This window comes from Phytophthora infestans, genomic scaffold (genome assembly GCF_000142945.1).
Source record: "Phytophthora infestans T30-4 supercont1.64 genomic scaffold, whole genome shotgun sequence".
NCBI classification, from domain to species: domain Eukaryota; phylum Oomycota; class Peronosporomycetes; order Peronosporales; family Peronosporaceae; genus Phytophthora; species Phytophthora infestans.
This window is the reverse complement of record NW_003303695.1, coordinates 315,808-317,877: the sequence shown is the minus strand read 5'-3', so window position 1 is coordinate 317,877 and position 2,070 is coordinate 315,808.

The following is a 2,070-nucleotide window of genomic DNA, read 5'->3' as shown; positions in this document are numbered from 1 at the left end:
GCGGGTTAAACCCGCAGAGGCACTCTTCGGCTCACTACAGAGCCTGCCCGTACCGGCTGATTGTTGGAAGTCGATGAGTCTTGACTTCATCTTTGGGCTTCCCGCCGACGGACACGGCAACACCGGAATTTTGGTGTTCGTGTGTCGGCTGAGCAAGATGGTACATCTTGCTCCAGTTCCCGTCACTGTGACGGGCGAACAAACCGCAAGGTTGTTCGTCGATGGCGTGTTCCGCTATCACGGTCTCCCGGAGACGATTGTCTCGGACCGAGACCCGCGGTTCACTGCTGCGTTTTGGAAAACGCTGTTCCCTTTACTGGGAACTCGTCTGCAGATGTCCACTGCGGATCATCCGCAGACAGACGGCCAAACAGAGCGCGTCAATCGAGTGCTCGAGGACACTCTGCGCAGTGTGTGCGCGGCAGCGCCACGTACGTGGTCGACGCAGCTTCCAGTTGTTGAGTTTGCGCTCAACAACGCGGTGCACGCGTCCACGGGGTTCACGCCGTTCTACTTGAACGGCTTCCGCCACCCCAGAGTGCCTCTCACTCTTCGAGGAAACACTGACTCCTCTATTCTAAGTGGGGGAGAGGCTCGGAAAGCCCTTTCCTCCCAGGTCTCGGATGTGAGGCCAGTTTCGCTGCGGAAACAGGTGGAATCCTTTATGGATACCAAGCTGAACATTGTCAGCAGGGTCCGCGATGCCATGGCAGCGGCCCAGGATAGACAAAAGGAGTACTCAGACAAACATGGAAGAGGAAACTTAAGTGTATTTAAAGTGGGGGACTTAGTGCTATTAGACACGAGGAACCTACCGCTAGACACTGTCAGCTCTGTCGGCAGCAACAAGCTGAAGCACCGCTTCATCGGACCTTTTGCAGTCCTGGCCAGACATGGTGCGTCGTACACCATCGACCTTCCAAAGTCAATGACGACGCACCCGACGTTCTATGTCGGACGTCTTAAGCGGTATTTTGACCCGCAGGGGGTTGCTGACTCGCAGACCCCCCTTGACCCAGCTCCTCGAAGCGAGGGCCGGTCACAGTCGTCGACGAGGGCGTCGGAGCAGGCACCCAAGCCTCGGTCGGGACGGCAAGGCTGCGGTCAAGACCGTACGCCGGAGGGGCTCCATACGAACGGACCCCGGCGCCATACGCCGAGTACGCTGAGTACGCCGGGTACGCACCATACGCGTACGTCTGGGAGTGTGCCGCAGGCGGCTCCGGACGTGGCAACAAAGCCTCGATCCGTCAGATCATGCGAAAGGCCTCGTCCAGATCGGACGAAGAGGCCCGGCGGTCCACCCGCAGGTGCAGGCTCGCGACCTCTCGCTCCACCAGGTCCAGGCGACCCGCAAGACGAGCGAGCTCGCCCTGATTCCCGGCCTGGGCGGCAGCATTACCGCCAGTCCCAAGGCCAAGTGCAATCTCAAGCACGAGGAGACGTTGACGGAGGCGGTCAACCTCAGGGTCCCGTGTCGGACCCGCAGTCGGAGCACTCGAACGAGAGTGGCTCTCGGGAGGCGCCGAGTACTCGTACTCGTACGAGGGCACCTCCGCCCCTGCTTGACCGGAATGGAGAAGTCCACTTCCACGTGGAGCGGATCCTCCAGGAGCAACGGTGTCGCGGGAAGCGACAGCTCCTCGTGAAGTGGAGGGGTTATGCCCACTCCGAGAACTCGTGGGAGCCGATTGAACGGCTCCTGATTGACTGCCCGAAGGCTGTCGCAATCTGGGAACAGAAGCGGCGGCAGCTTCATAAGTAGTCCGGGGCTTCTTGCCCGAACGGGGTACGGATGATGAATACATACCGTACCCGCGCTCATCGTGAGCGCTAGAAGCCGCGCGCTTCAGGATGTCCCTTGGCAGCATACGCTTGCTGATCAAGTGGGCAAACCTCACACGAAGATCACGCTGGTCCAGGATGTGGGACAGCTGCTGATCTTCATGGAGTTCCCATAACTCCGTGGGCGAGTACTTGAGAGTCTCCACCCACGCCCAGAACATGTCCTCACAAGAACTCCATAAAGGGACAGTTCTCGGGCATAACCCAGGGGTATCCCCAAGTGGG